The 22,874-nt window shown below is 42.3% G+C and overlaps 1 protein-coding gene across 5 annotated transcripts in view; it reads left to right on the plus strand.

Moving 5' to 3' along the window:
* Window positions 1-22,874, plus strand: part of LOC134220370 (uncharacterized) — a 1,038,156-nt gene that overhangs the window by 703,949 nt on the left and 311,333 nt on the right. The window lies entirely within an intron of this gene.

The following is a 22,874-nucleotide window of genomic DNA, read 5'->3' on the forward strand; positions in this document are numbered from 1 at the left end:
AAAATGAGCAAAATCCCGTCATATTCACTCAAATTTAACGATTTGCTATTCTTCCACCTCACACGTAAGATTGTCATTCAATCCATTAAGAAAAAACAAACAACCGTGCGTTCTCCATTATTTTACATGCAATTGAGTCATTTTACACTACCATTCGGGCGTTTTCCGCCAGGTCCATTCATTTTTGTTTGAATAGGATATCATTCTGGAATGTAGATGGTTTTGGAAATTGTACACGTTGAAATGGCTCGGTATTCTTGTTTATATTAGTGAAAACATCGAAAAAGCTTAAGAGGTGCATTTTGGACTGTTCCCCCCTAAACAGGGAAGTTTGTAACGGATATGGTATGGCATGGTTTTGGCTGATTTCTTTTTCATCAACTTTCAAAGCATGTAACATGAACATCTCTTCCTATACTAACTGGAATTCGCCAGAACAATATTATGTTATCCAAATAAATTCCAACAATCTTGAAAAGTTTTAATTGATTTATTCACGAATACTTTTGAGAAGAATTGCAAAAATAGACATAATGGTTTCGATGCAGCTTCGACAGATTTTGCTCTATTATTGATACTTTTTATTGGTCCATAAAAATATTTGAATATTTTGAGGCTAAATTCTGGAAACTCCTCTGCTGATCAATGAATTGATCCAAGAACCAAGAACTGCGCCTCATACGCGTCAAGTCGTTCTGGACCTGGCTCGTTTTCATGTACCAACCGGTTGTAGGGTTGCTGTCCGGCATTTCTGCAACATGTCCTTCCCATCGTTTATGTTTAGTATACACAAGTAAAACTTATCAGTGTATTTCCCTGAATATAACACCAACACAGTGCTTCGCCCCAAGCATTTATTTCTTGCTTATAAATACCGTAATCCGGGGGTTTTTTGATCACCGGGGTATCATTGATCAGTTTAACCATTTTCAAGAAATAAACAAATTATAGGGAGAGATCCCCCAGTGCCGGACACATAAGCCATTTAACAAAAAACTCACGAATCATCCGAATTATGTTTTCTTGTATGATGATGATCTATTTTGATGATGAATTTTAGTGAAAATTTTCACGGTTCAGAAAAGTGTCCTCGAGTACCAGACACTACTGCATCATGTTCAAATATGACCAAGTTCCTATTACAAGAGTAAAGACATCATTCAGAATAGTAAAAAAATTCATTTGCTTCACGCTGTAGATATTAACAGGTGTTAGTAGAGCTTATTTGACTCTCCAGCTCAATTTCTTACATTCTACTCAAAATTCCCCACATTTTCAATGACATCTTCAATTTTTGTTTCTGCTTACTTCTGTGGCTTTCTGATACCTCAGTAAGAAAAACAACAATTGAATTGAAGTAAGTTTAACAAAAAGAGTACAGCCCAGCAAACCAGCAGTCGTATAAGGATGTCAAATTAAAATTATATAAATATCCAGATGGAGTTAGAATCACATAGAATGCAATATAAAATTAATTTAAATCGTATATGATACGAATTTGTGATTTTATTATGATGAGCTTATTGGATGTCAAGATGAAGTTATTTAACTTCTTACATAAATAAAGTTATAAATGAGGTTATATCGAATCATTTAAAATCATATCATTAACTTCAAACATATCAAGTAGAATGGTGTATTCTACGATCGATGTGTTTTTCGTTGAAAAGAAATTGTCATGTAGATAGCTTGAGCTTGAGCTTGAGCTTGATTGACTGCTCGTAGTTGCTACTCCATTATGACCAGATCAGCTGTTCTTGCACAGGGAACCAACAGATGTTTGCTTGGGACTAGCACCCATCTTCAATGTGCAAGTACTGGTGATCTCATTTGTTAGGTCATACTGGCGCCTGCCACGTCAGAATGCAAGTCAATGTAGGGAAGGGGGAGGAAATGATGATGCAATCACTCGCCCACTGCAAGCCGAATATACCTCTGCACTTGCCACGAGTTCATGCGGAATTTGTTGGAATTTTTGGGTTAGGTTGGAGAGGCAGAGGTCCGTCTTGGTTAACGAGCTGCCATTGTGATAGATAGGAGAAGATAACTGATGGAATTTCTAATTGGATGTAGGAAACGAGCTCTATAGTTCATTTCCAATTCTAGCAGATAACTGTTAGAATACTCAAGTTGAAGGTATAGGAATAGTAATGGAAACGGTATGGAAGTCCATTTCCAGTTCTAGCGATTGCTAGAACATGAGAAATAAAGAGAAAGATACAAAGTAGGAGAATGGAACGGACCTGGGATAGCACCCACGACCTCCTGCATATGATGCAGAAGCAGTAGCCTTATGACTACCAAGCCCTCTTCGAAACAAGAGAGATCACGCACTGAACTGATTAATTTTATTACCGGCCGCGCAATGCAGAACCCAATATTTCGTCCGACCACGCGATCGTTCTGCTGTCCGAAACAAGGGAGATCACGCACTGAACTGATTAATTTTATTTTATAACCGGCCGCGCAATGCAGAACACAATAATTCGTCCGACCACGAGATCGTTCTGCTGACCGAAACATGAGAGATCACGCACTGAACTGATTAATTTTATTACCGGCCGCGCAATGCAGAGCACAATAATTCGTCCGACCACGCGATCGTTCTGCTGACCGAAACATGAGAGATCACGCACTGAACTGATTAATTTTATTACCGGCCGCGCAATGCAGAACACAATAATTCGTCCGACCACGCGATCGTTCTGCTGACCGAAACATGAGAGATCACGCACTGAACTGATTAATTTTATTACCGGCCGCGCAATGCAGAACACAATAATTCGTCCGACCACGCGATCGTTCTGCTGACCGAAACATGAGAGATCACGCACTGAACTGATTAATTTTATTACCGGCCGCGCAATGCAGAACACAATAATTCGTCCGACCACGCGATCGTTCTGCTGTCCGAAACAAGAGAGATCACGCACTGAACTGATTAATTTTATTTTATTACCGGCCGCGCAATGCAGAACACAATAATTCGTCCAACCATGAGATCGTTCTGCTGACCGAAACATGAGAGATCACGCACTGAACTCTGAAAAGAAATTGTCATGTAGATATATGAAAAACTTATTCAAAGCACAGTAATGTGCGCGGAGTTGTTCCACGCTAAAAACCAATAATCATTGCGAGTTTGGGAACCAATTAGAAAAAAGTCATAATGAATGCAATAAATATCCGAATCAAATTACATAAAGGTTATTTTGAATCATATACGAAGCAGTAAAAAAGCATTATAAATGAAGTCATATGGAATCAGATTGAGTTACTAATCCACACTTAGAATGCGATGTGCAAGTTTTTGTTCGCAATGTATGTGTTCGTGTGGCTTTGAGGATTGTTGCAAGACTGGCATCTCAAAGATCTTTGAATCGAATCTGGGCATGTCCGATATTTCGAAATTTGTAAATGCAGAATAATAGAAGAGAACTTTAAAAAACATCATAAGAATTCATCATGGATCAGTGGATTTTTTTGCCACAATCGTTCAATTTATTGTTTATTTATTTATTTGTTTATTGCTGAAAAAAGCATATTTTTAGGTATGGGTACTTTTAAGTTGTTAAAGTTACAATGTTGAGTTATAAATTGATACATACGAACTTAAAAAAATGATAAATATAGTTATAAACGAAGTTGTATAAAGGATCATTTTACTTAATATGAAATCATATAAACAAGAAAACTTATTCCGCATGTACGTATATGGCCTCCAAATTTGTACGTATAGGTGGAATCTATGCATTTTATATGATCTTTTTTTACCGAATAAGTATCCACTTAACTGGATTGCAAATCAGTTAAATGAACAGAATTGTTGGCTGGGAGGATATTTGATAACATGAAAAAACTCACTGTCCGGACCCGGGGGACAGATACCAGATACACAAATTGATTTTGCACCATAGATGCTAACAAATCATGATCACTATTTGAAATATAACTAATATTGACCATATCGACATAATCAGAATGCATTCGATTGATTTTATTATTGTTGATTCAAAACTTTTAAAAAGGCGAAACATGAAAATCTGTTTGGGAGGATTCATCATCGTGAGATTCTTATTTGAAATTTTCGTTGGCTTTTTTCGGTGAGTACATACGCACTAAGCTCAAAGTAGAAGGGAGCAATCGAAAGTAATGAAGAACAGAAATGAAAGATATCACAAGTGAGCGACAAGTATGAATTTTTTTTCTTCATAAAAGGTTAAAGTGTGCAAGGGCCATCAGTGAACAATATTGATTGAAAAAAGCCAACGAAAATTTCAAATAAGAAACATGAAAATGTTTGAAATTTTTGTTTAATTTCAAATTTTGTACAAAGTTTACAACATGGGGATCTGTTATTCCATGCAGGTAAAGGGCTTTTCAATAGCTTTCTTTTGTACAGCATAAGATGATGGAGAGATTTCTGCAAGTGCTGTTTTGCGGGCAGCAGGGATTATGTCCAAGGGCTTGGCGATCCCTCCCCAGGTCATCTGCGAGTTGTGGCGCCTGCCTAGAATGTGGTGGGGTTTGACAGTGGGCCCAGTTAAACCTCTATAAAAAGCTGCATGTATCCGCAAGTAGGCTCCGCCAAAGCGACCGTGTGCCGCTCAAAGCGCACAAGCCCAAGTCCTGGTGTTAGGTGGGACGCTAAACAGCCATGACACGACGGCCCTCCGACGAGACAGGAGGTTTGCGCAGGCCCAATAAGCCGTCTTTAAAAACAACCATTACGAACGACATAGCAGATAATACGACTCGATACAATCGGCAACGACCTAGGCGACCAATAAAGGATCACGATTGGAAGCTTGGAACATGGGACTGCAAGTCACTAGGTTTCGAGGATTGTGACAGGATGATCTACGATGAATTACATCCCCGCAACTTCGACGTCGTGGCGCTGCAGGATATTTGCTGGACAGGACAGAAAGTGTGGAAAAGCGGGCATCGGGCGGCTACCTTCTATCAAAGCTGTGGCACCACCAACGAGCTGGGAACCGGCTTTATAGTGCTGGGTAAGATGCGCCAACGCGTGATTGGGTGGTCGCCAATAAACGCAAGGATGTGCAAGCTGAGGACGAAAGGCCGATTCTTCAACTATAGCATTATCAACGTACAGAGCCCACACGAAGGGAGACCCGACGACGAAAAAGAAGCGTTCTATGCACAGCTGGAGCAGACATACGATGGATGCCCACTTTTATTTATTTATTACCAAACTAAGGCCGGAGTGGCCTGTGCTGCACATAAAAGTCTTCTCCATTCAGCTCGGAACGGAACGATTGATGGTGCTCCCAACAGCTGATGCAACTCGTGGTTCATTCGCCTCCTCCACGTACCGTCCGCCATCTGCACCATCAGATGGTACGCAACACTTTCCTTTCAAAAACTCCCAGTGCGCGTTGGTCCTCCATGAGCATCGTCCAGGTCTCGTGTCCGTAGAGAACAACCGGTCTTATAAGCGTTTTGTAGATAGTCAGTTTGGTACGGCGGCGAACACTATTCGATCGGAGCGTCTTGCGGAGTCCAAAATACGTATGATTTCCAGCCACTATGCGTCTCCGAATTTTTCTGCTGGTATCGTTATCGGCGGTCACCAGTGAGCCCAAGTACACGAATTCTTCAACCACCTCGATTTCGTCACCACCGATAGAAACTCGTGGTGGGTGGCTTACATTGACCTCTCTTGAGCCTCATCCTATCATGTACTTCGTCTTCGACGTGTTGATGACTAGTTCAATCCGTTTAGCTTCGCTTTTCAGTATGATGTAGGCTTCCTCCATCCTCTCAAAGTTACGTGCCATGATATCAATGTCGTCGGCGAAACCAAATAACTGGACGAACTTCGTGAAAATCGTACCACTCGTGTCAATCCCTGCCCTTCATATTACTCCCTCCAAAGCGATGTTGAATAGCAGACACGAAAGACCATCACCTTGCTACAACTCTCTACGCGCTAAAAAGGGACTCGCGAATGCCCCTGAAACTCGAACTACGCACATCACCCGATCCATCGTCGCTTTGATCAACCGTGTCAGTTTATCCGGAAATCCGTTTTCGTGCATTAGCTGCCATAGCTGGTCCCGATCGATTGTATAATATGCGGCTTTGAAGTCGATGAATAGATGATGTGTGGGCACGTTGTATTCGCGGCATTTCTGCAGTACTTGGCGAATGGCGAACACCTGGTCAGTGGTGGAGCGTTCGCCCATAAAACCCGCCTGGTACTGCCCCACGAACTCCCTTGCAATTGGTGCTAGTCGACGGCATAAAATTTGGGAGAGTACCTTGTAGGCGGCATTCAGCAATGTGATTGCGCAGTATTTGCTACAATCCAGCTTATCGCCCTTTTTGTAGATGGGACACACGACACCTTCCATCCACTCCTGCGGCATAACTTCCTCCTCCCAAATCTTGGTAATGACCCAGTGCAGCGCTCTAGCCAGTGCCTCACCACCGTGTTTAAATAGCTCTCCTAGTAGTTGGTCAACCCCAGGGGCTTTGTTGTTTTTCAGCCGGCCAATCTCCTCCTGGATTTCCTGGAGATCCGGAACCGGTAGAATTACGTCCTGCGCGCGTTCTCCCAGGTCCATCACCATACCGCCATCTTCGTCTGCCCCATCGCCATTCAGGTGTTCTTCGTAGTGCTGCCACCACCTTTGGATCACCTCACGCTCGTTCGTAAGAAGGTTCCCATTTATGTCCTTACACATATCAGGCTGTGGCACGTGGCCCTTACGTGAACGGTTTAACTTCTCATAGAACTTTCGTGCGTTATTAGCGCGGTACAGTTGCTCCGTCTCTTCACGGTCTCGATCTTCATGCTGGCGCTTTTTCCTCCGGAAAATCGAGTTTTGTCTGTTCCGAACCCGTTTATATCGTGCCTCGTTCGCCCTCGTGAGGTGTTGCAGCAATCTTGCCCATGCTGCATTCTTCTCTTCCACTAACTGCTCACATTCGCCGTCATACCAGTCGTTTCTCTGATCCGGGGGCACCGTGCCAAGTGCAGCGGTTTTGGTGCTACCAATGGCGGATCAAATATCTCTCCAGCCATCTTCAAGAGACACTGCGCCTAGCTGCTCTTCCGTCGGGAGTGCCACTTCCAGCTGCTGCGCGTATTCTTGGGCTAGTCTACGTCACCGATGACGATTTTAACGTCCCGCAGTGGGCATCCATCGTATGTCTGCTCCAGCTGCGCGTAGAACGCTTCTTTCTCGTCGTCGAGTCTCCCTTCGTGTGGGCAGTGCACGTTGATGATGCTATAGTTGAAGAATCGGCCTTTAATCCTCAGCTTGCACATCCTTGCGTTGATTGGCTGCCACCCAATCACACGATGACGCATCTTACCCAGCACTATGAAGCCGGTTCCCAGCTCGTTGGTGGTACCACAGCTTTGGTAGAAGGTAGCCGCTCGATGCCCGCTTTTCCACACTTTCTGTCCTGTCCAGCAAATCTCATGCAGCGCCACGACGTCAAAGTTGCGGGGATGTAATTCATCGTAGATCATCCTGTCGCAACCTGCGAAACCTAGCGACTTGCAGTTCCATGTTCCAAGCTTCTAATCGTGATCCTGTATTCGTCGCCTAGGTCTTTACCGATTATATCGAGTCGCATTATCTCTTATATTGTTCGTAATGATTGGTTTTCCAGGCGGCTTATTGGGCCTGCGCAAACCTCCTGTCTCGTCGGAAGGCCGTCGTGTCAGGGCTGTTTAGTGTCCCACCTAGCACCAGGACTTGGGCTTGTGCGCTTTGAGCGGCACACGGTCGCTTTGGTGGGGGCTACTTGCGGATACATGCAGCTTTTTATAGAGGTTTAACAGGGCCCACTGTCAAACCCCACAACATCCTAGGCACGCCCTACAACACGCAGATGGCCTGGGGAGGGATCGTCAAGCCCTTGGACATAGTTCCTGCTGCCTACAAAAAGTTCTTTCTCCAAGAGTTCTTTCCTCCAAAAAATCTCCGCAAGTTCCTCCACATGTTCCTTCAGAAATTCCTCCGCAATTTGCTACAGTAATTCGACAGCAAATTCCTCCAGGAATTCCTTCAAACAAAATGTCAGAAGGCCCTCCACAAGTTCCTCCAAGAGTTCATCCGAAAGCTCCTTCAGGAACTCCTCCAACACCTTCTTCGAAAGCTCCTTTAGAAATTGCTTCGGAAGTTTCTGCAAGAATTCCTCCGGAAGTTCCTCAAGGAGTTCCTCCGGAAGTTCCTCCAGGTATTCCTCCGCAAGTTCCTCCAGGAATTCATCCGAAAGCTACTTCAGGAACTCCCCCAATAATTTCTTCAAAAATTCCTCCAGGATTTGCTCGGGGAGTTTCTGCAGGAATTCCTCCAAGAATTCCTCCACTAGTTCCTCCAGGAACTCCTCAGGAAGTTCCTTCTAGAGTTTCTGCATGGATTCCTCCAGGTATTCCTCCGGTAAGTTCCTCCAGCTATTCCTCCTGAAGTTAGTCCAGATATTCCTCCGGAAGTTCCTCAAGGAATTCCTTCGAATGTTCCTCAAGCAATTCTTCCAGATGTTTTTAATGGAATTCCTCTGGAAAATCCTCAAGGAACTCCACCGGAAGTTCCTCACGGAATTCCTCCGAAAAATCCTCAAAAAATTCCTCCGGAAATTGCACCAGGAATTCCTCCGAATATTCCTCCAGGAATTCCTCCGGAAGTACTTCCAGAATGGCCTCAGGAAGTTCTTCCAGAATGTCCTCCGGAGTTCCTCCAGAATGTCCTCCGGAAGTTCCTCCAAGAATTCCTCCGGAAGTTCTACCAGGAATTCCTTCGGAAGTTCCACCAGGAATTCCTCCGGAAGTTAAAATAGAAATTCCTCCGGAAGTTCCACCAGGAATTCCTCCGGAAGTTCCACCAGGAATTCCTCCGGAAGTTCCACCAAGAATTCCTCCGGATGTTCCAGCAGGAATTCTTCCGGAAGTTCCAGCAGGAATTCCTCCGGAAGTTCAAGCAGGAATTCCTCCGGAAGTTCAAGCAGAAATTCCTCCGGAAGTTCCAGCAGGAATTCCTCCGGAAGTTCCAGCAGGAATTTCTCCGGAAGTTCCAGCAGGAATTCCTCCGGAAGTTCTAGCAGGAATTCCTCCGGAAGTTACACCAGGAATTCCTCCGGAAGTTCCACCAGGAATTCCTCCGGAAGTTCCACCAGGAGTTCCTCCAGAAGTTCCACCAGGAATTCCTCCGGAAGTTCTAGCAGGAATTCCTCCGGAAGTTCCAGCAGGAATTCCTCCGGAAGTTCCAGCAGGAATTCCTCCGGAAGTTCCACCAGGAATTCCTCCGGAAGCTCCACCAGGAATTCCTCCGGAAGTTCCACCAGGAGTTCCTCCAGAAGTTCCACCAGGAATTCCTCCGGAAGTTCCACCAGGAATTCCCCCGAAAGTTCTACCAGCAATTCCTCCGAAAGTTCCACCAGGAGTTCCTCCGGAAGCTCCACCAGGAATTTCTCCGGACGCTCCACCAGGAATTCCTCCGAAAGTTCCACCAGGAATTCCTCCGGAAGTTCCAGCAGGAATTTCTCCGGAAGTTCCAGCAGGAATTCCTCCGGAAGTTCCACCAGGAATTCCTCCGGAAGTTCCACCAGGAATTCCTCCGGAAGTTCCACCAGGAATTCCTCCGGAAGTTCCACCAGGAGTTCCTCCAGAAGTTCCACCAGGAATTCCTCCGGAAGTTCCAGCAGGAATTCCACCGGAAGTTCCACCAGGAATTCCTCCGAAAGTTCTACCAGCAATTCCTCCGAAAGTTCCACCAGGAATTCCTCCGGAAGCTCCACCAGGAATTCCTCCGGACGCTCCACCAGGAATTCCTCCGAAAGTTCCACCAGGAATTCCTCCGGAAGTTCCACCAGGAATTCCTCCGGAAGTTCCACTAGCAGGGTGTCTACTCAACTGTAAAAACAAAATTCCCTGATTTTTCCAGGTTTTTTCCAGGTGTTTTACATTAATTTCCAGGCAAACACAAACGTGCCCTATATGTGCACCAACATTTCAAAAGGACGAAACTGCTTTTGTAAACAAGAGCTTCTCACGTCGCTGGTGGGCTTGTTTGTGCCCGCCCACGCAATCCAGCGCTATCGAAGGAAAGAAGAGGATTCGCCGCTTCTGTCAGTGGTGTTAAACAGCGTGCGTGGACTCAAATTAGCCCACCAGTGACGTGAAGAGCTCTTGTTTACAAAAGCAATTTCGCCCTTTTGAAATGTTGGTGCCGACATAGATTTTAGCAGTAAAATGATCAATTCAAAAAACTAAATATTGCAAAAAAAATTATTAATTTTGAAGAATATTTTGGTGTCTTCACAAAACAATCAGCTCACCCAGAAATCGCTTCAGTCATTCAATCAAAATTCCTTCAGGAATCACATAGGAAATTCCTCCAGGTATTCTTTTGAAAATTTCTCTGTAGATTCCATGGGAAAATCCTCCGGATTTTAATAATTGCTTCAGAACTTCCTTCAGGATTTAATTTGCAAATTTCTTTGCTAAAACTTTAGCAAACATCGCAAGGAATTGTTTCGGAAATTCCTTTAGAGATGCACTTGGCGATTACTTTACGATTTTTTTTTTAAATTCCTTTAGGTGTTTGTTCGAAAATGTCTTTTGAAAATCCTTCGGAAATACCTTTATAAAATACTTTGCAGATTTCTTCACATATTTTCTGATTTTTTAGGAGTTTCTTTGAAAACTTGGTTAAGAACTCTATCGCAAATCTCTTTGAATTGTATTTCAGCTGTTTTTTTAAAGAAGCTTAAGAAAACTTCTCAAGGAAATGTTCCGGAAATTTGTTTGGGAATTTCTTCAGGAACATCTTACGAAAACTCCTTCAGGAAATGTGTTGATGAAAATATTAGATTGCTGGGTCCATGACGTTAGGCATAATACCTTTTTTATGTCGTGAGCTGTTCTTGGGGCATTTTATGCTTAATATCCTTGATGCCTAACTTCCTTATACCTGTTCGCGTGGCCAACATCTAGTTTGTTCTAGTTTGTGACCAACATCTAGTTTGCTTGGACCTAACAGCCACGGTACCGGTACTATAAGTGTCAAACGGCCAAGTTATAGCCTATTCAGATGACGCCATTTATGATCATAAATATCATGATAAACAATAACCTGATTTTGATAAGAAAATTATTTTGAGCTTTTTAGTGGAATGTTTTCACCTGTCATAAGACGAGTTTATACAATCCCATTGAATTCCACCACTTAATTGTATCTTGACAGATACGTATTTCGACCTCAACGGTAAGACCGTCTTCAGTGTCTCGTACTTGACTCGAAGTCGAGTCAAGTACGAGACACTGAAACGGCCTTACCGTTGAGGTCGAAATACGTATCTGTCAAGATACAATTAAGTGGTGGAATTCAATGGGATTGTATAAACTCGTCTTATGACAGGTGAACAACCTGATGTCACCCCCGCCCCCCCCATACATTCAATTTTCTTTCTCCGCTTTAACACGGTACTTGTTACGATAAAGAATCTAATCGTAATCTGAATAGGCTATTAAGCTTATTGAAGCATATTTTGGCAGACTAGTTTAAATGGTTACAGCACCACTTGCGATCTATTACTGCTTTACTGTAAAAACCTTCGGAAAATTCTATTTTTGGATAATTTTTCGAAATTCCTTGGAATTTTTTAGGAACTTTTTCAGAAATATCATAAGGAAAACTTTAGAAAACACATGGAGGAGTTTTTCCGGATATTTTTCTTTTAAGAATTCTTTGGAAATGCTTCGAGAATAGCTTTAGAAACTGCTTTGAAAAATCCATTGGGGAATCCTTCGGCTATTCTTTCAAGAATTCCTTTAGCTAAAATCCTTCACAAATCACTCTACTTTTTTTTTTGAAAATCCCTTCAGGTTCCCTTTCGGGATTCTTATCTTAGAAATTCCTGCAAAAATAATTTAGAAAATTGCGAATCATTCTTATGGACACTCTTTTAGAGATTTCTTTGAATAATTCCTTGGAAAACGGCTCCCGAAATTCTTCGGAAGTTACTCCAGGAATTGCTTTGAAAAATCCTAACTAATTTAGTTTTTTTTAATATATTCCTAAAGAATTTCCGAGGGAATACTCAAAAGAATTTACAAAGCAATCCCTAATTGATTTCCCGAATAAATTCCTAGATTTCAGCAAGAATAGCTTCGGCAATACTTCAGGAATTCTTTAGAAGATGGCAAAACGTTTTTTGCGGAACAACGATCCATTAACGTTCACTACATTTTCAATAGATTTGATTGGTATATTGAAATTTCCCTGATTATGTCAGGAATTCCCTGATAATTCCAGGTATTTTCCAGGTGGGGAGAAATTCCCTGATAATTCCAGGTTTTCCAGGTTTTTTCAGGTAGTAGACACCCTGACTAGGAATTCCTCCGGAAGTTCCACTGGGAACTCCTCCGGATGTTCCACCAGGAATTCCTCTGGTAGTTCCTCTTATTGGAGGAACTTTCGGAGGAATTCATGAAGGAAATTCCGGAGGAATTATTGGATTTACTATCCGGAGAAATTTCTAAAAGATCTTCCGGAGGAATTCCTGGAGGAAATTCCGGAGGAATTTGTGGAGGAACTTCTGGTGGAACTTCCGGTGGAACTTCCGGAGGAATTGCTGGTGGAACTTCCGGAGGAATTCCTGGAGGAATTTGCACAGGAATTCCAGGAAGAACTTCCGGATTAATTCCTTGAGAAACTTCCCGATGAATTTTTTGAGGAACTTCCTGAGAAATTCCGTGAGGTATTTCTCGAGAAATTCCTTGAGGAATTTCCGGAGAAATTCCTTGAAAAACTTCCGGAAGATTTCCTTGAGGAAATTCCGGAGAAATTCCTTGTGGAAATTCCAGAGGAATTCCTTGTGGAAATTCCGGAGGAATTCCTGGAGGAACTTCTGAAGGAATTCCTGAATAACTTGTGGAAGAGTTCCAGGAGGAACTTCCGGAGGAATTGCTGGAGGAACTCTCGGATGAATTCCTTAAGAATCTTCCAGAGAAATTTCTTGAGGAACTTTTCGAGAAATTCCTTGAGGAACTATAGGAGGATTTACTTGAGAAAATTCTGGTGGATATTCCAGAGGAGTTCCTTGTGGAAATTCCTGAGAAATTCCTGGAGGAACTTTCGGAATAATTTCTTGAGGAACTCCCGCAGGAATTGCTGGAGGAACTCCTGGAGGAACTTCCGGAGGAACTCTCGGAGAAATTCGTGGAGGAATTTTAGGAGGAATTCCAAGAAAAATATATAAAGCTCTTTTAGTGGAATGTATTCAACCGTCTAAGACGAATTAAGTACTCTCCATAACTCAAGTCGAGTCAAGTACGAGACACTGAAGACGACCACACAGTTGTGGTCGAAATACGTATCTGCAAAGATAACGAAAATTAACTATTGGAATTAAATGGAGAGTACTTAATTCGTCTTAGACGGTTGAGGAACTCCTGGATAAACTTCCAGAGAAATTTCTGGAGGAACTTTCAGAGCATTTTCAGGGGGAATTCCTGGAGGAAATTTTAGAAGAGTTCCTGGAGCAACTTCCGGTGGAATTACTAGATGAGCTTTTGGAAGAATTTCTGGATGAATTACTGGGGGCACTTAAGGAGAAATTTCTGAAGTATCTTGTGGAGTAATTCCTGGAGGAACTTGCAGAGAATTTCTGGAGGAAAGAACTCTTGGAGAAATTTCTGGAAAACTTTTTGAAAGAAGATATGGAGGAATTCCCAAAAGAATATCCGATGAAACTTCTGGGGCAATGGGCGAAAATTTTTTCGAAGCAGATTTTAGCCTTTGTTCTAGAGGAACTCCAAGAGCAATTTGGGGACAAATTCTAAAAAAACTCTTGACGAACTTTCCGTAGGAACTCTGTGAGGAATTTCCTAAGAAACTCCTAGAGAAATTTCTAGACGAACTCCAGGAGGAATTTCTGGTAGACTTTCCAGAGAAACTCTTGAAGGAATTTCCGGAGTAATTCTTAGAGGAATTTCCGAAGGAAATCCTGGGAGAATTTTGGAAAGAACTCTTGAAAGAATTTCCGGGGGTTCTGAAGGAATGCCTAAAGGAATTTCCGGGGAAACTTCTGGAGGAATTGACGGAATTTCTGTAGTAGTTTTTGGAGCTATTTTCAGAGGAACTCTTGGAGGAAATATGGAAGAAATTTCAAATTCCTGCATGAATTTTCAAAGAAACTACCGGGGGAATGTCCGTAGGGACTTCTTGTAGAATTTCTTGAGAAAATCCTATAGGTATTTTGGGAGGATTTCTTGGAGTACTTTCCGTACGAAATACAGGAGGCATTTCCAGAGGAATTCCTGGAGGAATACTCGAAGGAATACATGGAGGAATTTTCGGAGGAACTCTTGAAGGACTGCGTTTCCTCGTTGAGGAGATTGAGGAGGAACTGCCAGAAATTCAGGGGAATTCCTGGAAGAGTTTCTGAATAATATTTTACATGAATCTCCGCACGAATTCCTCAAGAATATTCGAAAGGAATTCTTCGTTAATAGTGCAATAAATCAAATATTGACATAAAACAAAATTGAAGTATAAAATAAATTCACGCCGTCTCCGCTGACTGGAAATAACCTATCACCGGTGCTGTCACGCGTCTGCCATCCGTATTTTATCGGTGCATAAGGTTACCAAAAATCCAAAAATCTTTAAATACTAATCTACCAAGAATAAAAAACCGAAAACCTGAGAATAAAAAAATCTGGAAAACCCGATAAATAAAAAAAAAGTATTGCCAAACTTTTAATACATTTGATACAAATACAAAAAATCTTTGTTTTACAATACTGCTAGTTGAAACGAAAATCAATGATTTGTAATTATATTGTATATTGACGTGCAAAATTGTGAGAAATGAAATAAAGTATTAATTTTTATTGAACGTATTTTGGAAGCATGAAAGAAAATTCCCGAACAACAGCCCCTAACCCAGCTACCGAAAGCAAGGTTCCTGCTGGCTGGTTATTACGTTGTTTTAATAATTACGTCGAACATATTACGTCTTACATCGTTTCATTTTGGCAATTAATTACCAATTACTCCACCTTTTGTTAACCAAAACAGATGTAATAATACACACAATTTACGACGGCGATGATGTGCATCAAATCCGATGTAATATTATATTTTTTTTTTGCTGTGTGGGACACACGACGCCTTCCATCCACTCCTGCGGCAGAACCTCATCCTAACAAACCTTGGTAATCACCCAGTGCAGCGCTCTAGCCAGTGGATCACCTCACGCTCGTTTGTAAGAAGGTTCCCGTTTATGGCCTTACACATATCGGGCTGTGGCACGTGGCCCTTACGTGAACGGTTCAACTTCTCATAGAACTTTCGTGCGTTATTAGCGCGGTACAGTTCCTCCGTCTTTTCACGGTCTCGATCTTCCTGCTGGCGCTTTTTCCTCCGGAAAATCAAGTTTTGTCTATTCCGCGCCCGTTTGTATCGTGCCTCGTTCGCCCTCGTGCAATGTTGCAGCAATCTCGCCCATGCTGCATTCTTCTTCTCAACTAACTGCTCACATTCGCCGTCATATCAGTCGTTCCTCTGATCCGGAGCCACCGTGCCTAGTGCAGCTGTTGCGGTGCTTCCAATGACGGATCGAATATCTCTCCAGCCATCTTCAAGAGATGCTGCGCCTAGCTGCTCCCCGAGCAGCACAAGCCATACGAAAATGGTTGCAGCAACTTGTTTGTGACTGAATCCGGTCACATATGAGGCGCAGTAACACATGTGGAATATGTGTGCTGTTAGGGTCTTCCGTTGGGAGTGCCACTTCCAGCTGCTGCGCGTAGTCTTGGGCTAGTCTACCGTCTTGTAGCCGCCCAATGTTAAACCGCGGCGTCCGACTTCGACGCGTGTTGTACACCGTCGAGAGTTTTGAGCGCAGACATACTGCAACGAGGTAGTGGTCGGATGCAATATTCGCACTACGGTAAGTGTGTACGTTCGTGATGTCGGAAAAGAATTTGCCGTCAATTAGAACGTGGTCGATTTGGTTTTCCGTTACTTGATTAGGTGATTTCCATGTGGCCTTGTGGATATTCTTGCGGGGGAAGAAAGTGCTTCGGTCTACTATTCCGCGGGAGGCTGCAAAGTTTATGAATCGTTGGCCGTTGTTGTTCGATACGGTATGCAGACTATCCGGTCCGATGACCGGTCTATACATTTCCTTCCTTCCTACCTGAGCGTTTATGTCACCGATGACGATTTTGACGTCCCGCAGTGGACATCCATCGTATGTCTGCTCTAGCTGCGCGTAGAACGCTACTTTCTCGTCGTCGGAGCTCCCTTCGTGTGGGCAGTGCACGTTGATGATGCTATAGTTGAAGAATCGGCCTTTAATCCTCAGCTTGCACATTCTTGTGTTGATTGGCTGCCACCCAATCACGCGTTGGCGCATCTTTCCCAGCACTATGAAGCCGGTTCCCAGCTCGTTGGTGGTGCCACAGCTTTGGTAGAAGGTTACCGCTCGATGCCCGCTTCTCCACACTTTCTGTCCTGTCCAGCAGATTTCCTGCAGCGCTACGACATCGAAGTTGCGGGGATGTAATTCATCGTAGATCATATACTGTCGCAACCTGCGAAGCCTAGCGACTTGCAGTTCCATGTTCCAAGCTTCCAATCGTGATCCTTTATTCGTCGCCTAGGTCGTTGCCGATTGTATCGAGTCGTATTACCTTCTATGTCGTTCGTAATAGTTGTTTTTAAAGGCGGCTTATTGGGCCTGCTCAAACCTCCTGTCTCGTCGGAGGGCCGTCGTGTCAGGGCTGTTTAGCGTCCCACCTAACACCAGGGTTTGGGCTTGTGCGCTTTGAGCGGCACACGGTCGCTTTGGCGGAGCCTACTTGCGGATTCATGTAGCTTTTTATAGAGGTTTAACAGGGCCCACTATCAAACCCCACCACATCCTAGACAGGCGCCACAACTCGCAGATGTCCTGAGGAGGGATCGTCAAGCCCTTGGACATAGTCCCTGCTGCCCCCAACTCTGCCTAATAGCTCGTTAATTGAATTCTACTTATAATGGACATAAAGCGCCTGTTGCAGTAACTAAAACTGAATGATTGATATTTTGTTATCATATAGTGTAATTTACTGCAACTAGCACATTACCTCCATCTTTAGTGAAATTCAAACAACGATTTGTTAGTCAGAGTTGTAGAAAAATCTTCAGATAAGAGTTTACCATACTACACATTTTGAAAGTCAGCTTCTGGATTGAGGTAATACAATCGCCTCTCCACATCTCGATATTGAAGGGACCATCGAGATAGGGAGAGATCGAGGAATGGAAGGAAAATTGAAATGGGTACTAGATCTAAAAAAGCTATGAAAAACGACAACAAACCAAATGTCGTTTCCTGTTGTTTATGTGTTTGTTATTGTCCAAAGGTGGTCTAGTAGCCTAAAAATCTGACCATATCGACATAAGGAAAGTGAATCCTGAACAAAATATGATCAGAACCCATCGAGATAGAGAGATATCGAGATAGGGAGGTTATCGAGATGTAGAAAGCCCAAATATATGTAGATCGAAGGGACTGAGGAAATCATCGACATAGGAAGAGATATCGAGATATAGAACATCGAGATGTGGAGAGTCGACTGTATTGATAAACTACTAAATGATTGAACCCAAATTACAAGATGATCGATCCTTGATTTAGACGTCTTGGACGCCTTCGTGATTATAAAACGCTCAAAGTCCTAAAGAACAATCAGTAGTCTATTCCTTTAGGATCTTAGAAACCTCTGTAATTATTCTAAAGACTCTGATAAAATTTGAAATCACCACAGATTTTTGCCAGCTAATGATTTCATATGTTCTACCAATAATCAAGGGTAAGACAATGCTTTGACTGTCCCATCCAGGGAAATTCGTGCGTAGGACATGTCCTACTTGTCCTACCCACTCCCGGCGTTGTAAACAAATAAACAGGTAATTTATGGATGTTCCGAAGCATTAAAATCCTGTACTCCGTGAAAAAATATCCTCACTGTTACTGTTACTCACTGCCTTCTATCGAAATATTTACTTCCGGGCTTCTGCTATTTCTAAATAAACAAAAAAGCAAAAAAAAAATTTGTTCTAATTTTTTTTTCATCAATTTTATGCTGCCCGTGATCGCATATTTGTAACATTTGCATTTTTGGTTGATTTTGTAAATCGTTTGTCAATCCTCCCCACAAACTCAATCATTTCCAACTTACCACAGATAAACAAGTTAGTGAAGCCTATTTTACTGTTGTGAGATTAGATGCAGTAAATTGAGTTTCCTGAGGGACAGACTTTTTACAAAATGAAAAAAAAGAATGCGAGTGTTATAAATATGCGATCATGGACAGTACGTATGCTAAAATGGTACATGCAACAGAACGCACAATGGATGTTGTCCCAAATTATAGGGTACGGATTAGGAATGTACTATATACTATGCAATCTTCGAAACTTTCCAAGAGTAAGCTTCACTATATGAAATCGCATTGGTAAAATACTAATAATATAAAGATTCATCCTCGGAATTTATAATTCACATTCTGTCAACGTCCGATCGGAATAAATTAAAAATTTCCACAGATTCACGATATCGTATTATTTAAGTATCACTCAACGTTAACAGTCTGATATTCAAATTAGATTTTTTTAAATATATTTAAACGAGCTCTCGTTTATTTGCAACGCTAGGAGTATTGTTATCAACAGATGTAGGATTGTGCAGTTTTGTAGTTTTGTAGCAATAATAACATACCACCGCCCTCCTTAGCCGTGCGGTAAGACGCGCGGCTACAAAGCAAGACCATGCTGAGGGTGGCTGGGTTCGATTCCCGGTTTGGAAATTGTCTCGACTTCCCTGGGCATAAAAGTATCATCGTGTTAGCCTCATGATATACGAATGCAAAAATGGTAACTTGGCTTAGAAACCTCGCAGTTAATAACTGTGGAAGTGCTTAATGAACACTAAGCTGCTAGGCGGCTCTGTCCCAGTGTGGGGATGTAATGCCAATAAGAAGAAGAAAAAGAATATACCACCGCACGTTTGAGGAACGTTTTCTTCCAACAATACAAAGTATTTTTTTTCCCAAGTTGATTCATCAAAAAGTATTAAAACATTCGATCAAACAATAATGAATTAATATGATTCTGCAATATACTCTATGGCTCAAAACATTATTTTGAAGGATTTGTTTTATATTAACAAGATGAGTAATCAATCATTCATTCCAGTGATTTTGTTATCGTTAATAAACTGGTTGATTGCATATAGATTCGTTTAAAAAGAGTGGCCTCTTCATTCCCATGACCTTGACTTTATCTTTAATGCATGAATGACAAACTCAAACACGATTCATTTAACAGTATGTGCGGTTGTGCCATTACCTAATCTTATTTTTCTGCAGTTGACTAAACCAAGCAGCAGAACGAAGCTTCAAAAATCGTGCTACTCGTGTCAATCTTTGCTCATTTTGTTACAGTCTCTAAAGCGATGGTGAACAAGTGACTCGAAAGGAAATCAAATTGGTGTAGACTTTTTCAACATTCAAAAAGGATTAAAGTGTGTCTTCAAACCTTGCCAACGTACCTCACCTGTGTTTGATTTGTATCCCATCCATCCAGTAATGTATCTGATTTGGTAGTTTGATCAAATTTTACACACCGTTACCGTCCAAACCATGGCAACACACCCACTCGCTTATTCCATCCTTGCACCTGTTGTGCACTGATTCCATAATGGCCCCTCCGCACAGTGATGCCACTCCATACAAAACACAGAAAAAAGTCTTTTCAATAACTTTTTGTCAACCGATTATCTCGCAACAGGTTGCATTCGATGCGGAACATTGTCCCATTGCTTTGCTATTGAAATTTGGCCGGATAGGACTATGGGCTCATAAGCAATGGCCAAAATACATTTTTTTTCACATACAAAAAAATGCATCACTCATTTTTTTGGACTTATCCTCAACTGACTCGCTCGCAACAATCTGTTTCAAAACAAAATCCTGTCCTATTGTTTCCTATTGAAAATTGGTCAGATCGGACAATGGGATCAGAAGTTATGGCCAAAATATTAATTTCATTATTACAACACAAAACCATTTTTTTGGCACTTCTGTCCATCCGATTTTCTTGCAACAAGTTGCGTTCGGCGAGGAATTGTATAATGCATATAAACAAATCTGAAAAATAAGACCTATCCACATATTTGTGTTATTTTAAACTTTTATTACATATTTCTCAACCCTTTTGAACTAACGAGAAAGGCACCATCACCGATAGTTGAATCAATTAGCGTTTTTGTGCTTGAGATTGCTACGTAGCTTTTTTAAGACAGTGATATATAAAACTTGTCATATACATATGACGATTTTATGACCCTGAAATAAGCCTTAATGATCAGAGTTATTCAATATGATTCAATTATATGGTATTTGTGCAAGCATTGTATGTACTAAGAACTGAGGTATACTCCCTTGCAGCAGAGCGCTTTTTTCGAACTAAAACGTGTATAACTCGGAATTGGGCAGGGATTTTCCTAATCCCAGCTGACAATCTCTTTCAAATTTATCAAGGAATTTCGTGAACTTATTTTTCCCCTAATTTGAATGAATGTCTCAATACTTAATTATTGTACAACTAAAATTTTCGCTTCTCAACACCTCTCTCCAATGATTGATTTGAAATATAAAAGAACCGAATTTTGCAAAACCCAACTGACAAAAGTTTCTAAATTTTTCAATGATCATTTTGATGTGATAATAAGTATATGTAACCGCATGAAATTTTGCAGGAATGTCATTCTACTTCAATCAAGTTTTCCAAATTCGGAAATTTCTTTAGTAATTTCTCCGGATATTTCTCAAGAAATTCCTTTCAACGTTTTCCCAGGAAATTCCTCCGGAAGTTCCTCCAGGAATTCCTCCGGAAGTTCCTCCAGGAATTCCTCCGGAAGTTCCTCCAGGAATTCCTCCGGAAGTTCCTCCAGGAATTCCTCCGGAAGTTCCTCCAGGAATTCCTCCGGAAGTTCCTCCAGGAATTCCTCTGGAAGATCCTTAAGAATTCCTGGAGGAACATCCGAAGGAATTCCTGGAGGAATGTCCGAAGGAATTCCTGGAGGAATATTCGAAGGAATTCCTGGAGGAATCTCCGAAAGAATTCCTGGAGGAATCTCCGAAAGAATTCCTGGAGGAATATCCGGAGAAATTCCTGGAGGAATATCCGGAGAAATTCCTGGAGGAATATCCGGAGGAATTCCTGGAGGAATATCCGGAGAAATTCCTGGAGGAATATCCGGAGGAATTCCTGGAGGAATATCCGGAGGAATTCCTGGAGGAATATCCGGAGGAATTCCTGGAGGAATATCCGGAGGAATTCCTGGAGGAATATCCGGAGGAATTCCTGGAGGAATATCCGGAGGAATTCCTGAAGGAATATCCGGAGGAATTCCTGGGGGAATATCCGGAGGAATTCCTGGAGGAATTTCCGGAGGAATTCCTGGAGGAATATCCGGAGGAATTCCTGGAGGAATATCCGGAGGAATTCCTGGAGGAATATCCGGAGGAATTCCTGGAGGAATATCCGGAGGAATTCCTGGAGGAATATCCGGAGGAATTCCTGGAGGAATATCCGGAGGAATTCCTGGAGGAATATCCGGAGGAATTCCTGGAGGAATATCCGGAGGAATTCCTGGAGGAATATCCGGAGGAATTCCTGGAGGAATATCCGGAGGAATTCCTGGAGGAATATCCGGAGGAATTCCTGGAGGAATATCCGGAGGAATTCCTGGAGGTATATCCGGAGGAATTCCTGGAGGTATATCCGGAGGAATTCCTGGAGGAATATCCGGAGGAATTCCTGGAGGAATATCCGGAGGAATTCCTGGAGGAATATCCGGAAGAATTCCTGGAGGAATATCCGGAAGAATTCCTGGAGGAACTTCCGGAGAAATTCCTGGAGGAACTTCCGGAGGAATTCCTGGAGGAACTTCCCGAAGATTTCCTGGAGGTACTTCCGGAGTAATTCCTGGAGAAATATCCGGAGGAATTCCTGGAGGAATATCTGGAGGAATTTCTGGAAGAATATCCGGAGGAATTTGCTGGAGGAATATCCGGAGGAATTCCTGGAGAAATATCCGAAAGAATTCCTGGAGGAATATCCGAAGGAATTCCTGGAGGAATATCTGAAGGAATTCCTGGAGGAATATCCGGCAGAATTCCTGAAAAAATATCCGGCGGAATTCCTGAAGGAATATCCGGAGGAATTCCTGAAAGAATATCCGAAGGAATTCCTGAAAGAATATCCGGAGGAATTCTTGAAGGAGTATCCGGAGGAATGGAACAATTTCTGGAAAAACATTGGAAGGAATTATTGGAGGAATGGAGCAGTTCCTGGGGAAACATTGAAAGGAATTTCTTGAGGATTGTCCAGAGAAAATCCTAAAAAAAATTCAGGAGAAATTCCTGGAACAATAATAAACGCAATTCCTGGAGCAATATCCGGAGAAGTTTCTGGAAAGATATTCGAGGAATTCCCGGAGGATTATATGGAGGAGTTTCTGAGGGGTTGCTGTAGAAATTTTAAGAAGAATGTATGGATGAATTCCTGGAGGAATATCCAGAGGATTTCCTATAGGAGTTCCGGAAGAATCCCCGGAGAAAGATTTGGAGGAATATCCGGAAAAATTTCTAGAGGAATATCCGGAAAAAATTCTAGAGGAATATCCGGAGGTATTCTTGAAGGAATATTCGAAGGAATTCCTCCGAAAACTCTTCCAGGAATTTCTCCTTGAGTTCCTCCAGGAATTCTCCAGGTTCCTTCTGGAATTCTTCCGGAGATTCCTTCTGGATTTCTTCCGGAAGTTCCGTCTCG

The sequence above is a fragment of the Armigeres subalbatus genome, chromosome 3 (genome assembly GCF_024139115.2).
Source record: "Armigeres subalbatus isolate Guangzhou_Male chromosome 3, GZ_Asu_2, whole genome shotgun sequence".
NCBI classification, from domain to species: Eukaryota; Metazoa; Arthropoda; class Insecta; order Diptera; family Culicidae; genus Armigeres; species Armigeres subalbatus.